Here is a 768-nt window from a genome sequence, read left to right as displayed (position 1 = left end):
CGCACAGAGCCTGGTGTGCCTCAGTAAGTGTCACCAAGCATGATCAGCTACAGAAGCACTAAAAGGAGTCGTGAATTGAAGATGGTGTGTCTGCAACTACCCTGCACAGCTCGACACTAGAACACACTTCCTCTCTCACCACATGTGTGCCTGGCACATAAAGGGTGCTGCACTCATACTCAATAACTGTCAGAGAAATGGCTAAACCTTCTGCCCACAGGCACAGGAAAAGGGACTGTAGTTCACTTGAAGCCTTAAAAAGTTTTCTCCAGTACAAATACTTGTCCCCCCTTTTAAGGGAGATTTTCTGTGGTTTCAGAAAGAGAAAAGAAGGATTCAACTTAAATTTAACCCTGTATCGTGACAACTATAGTATCTAACTGTTACAAATAAAGTAAGCTAGCACTGTCGGCACTAATAACCTAGCCATCACTGAAGATCCACTGAGATGTTCACTAGATTTTGCCTTATTTCCCATACACTACTCTCCAGGGCTGTGGTTAAAGCTTAAGAAAACACTACTACCTTCTCCAATCCCACTGCTCCACTTGACTCGGGAATAAAAAGAAAAACAAAACACTACTAACATTTGTTGTCTGAAACCTAAGTTCCAGAAATACTTTGGACATTAAATGTCTGTTGTGGCTTTTCATTTTCCATGGCAAGCACAGAAACTACAGAAGTGCAGCCTACCAAGGCTACCAAATCAAATCATACACGCTGTGGGAATCGGGGCTGCCTCAACCATCCCCTCACACCTTCCTCTAG

General features: G+C 43.4%; 1 protein-coding gene across 1 annotated transcript in view; it reads right to left on the bottom strand.

Moving 5' to 3' along the window:
• RFC1 (replication factor C (activator 1) 1, 145kDa) overlaps positions 1-768 on the bottom strand; it is a 76,862-nt gene that overhangs the window by 17,274 nt on the left and 58,820 nt on the right. The window lies entirely within an intron of this gene.

This window comes from Galeopterus variegatus, unplaced genomic scaffold, assembly GCF_000696425.1.
Source record: "Galeopterus variegatus unplaced genomic scaffold, G_variegatus-3.0.2 Scaffold2498, whole genome shotgun sequence".
NCBI lineage: Eukaryota > Metazoa > Chordata > Mammalia > Dermoptera > Cynocephalidae > Galeopterus > Galeopterus variegatus.
The sequence above is the reverse complement of the archived record's forward strand: the minus strand, read 5'-3'. Positions and strand labels throughout refer to the sequence as shown.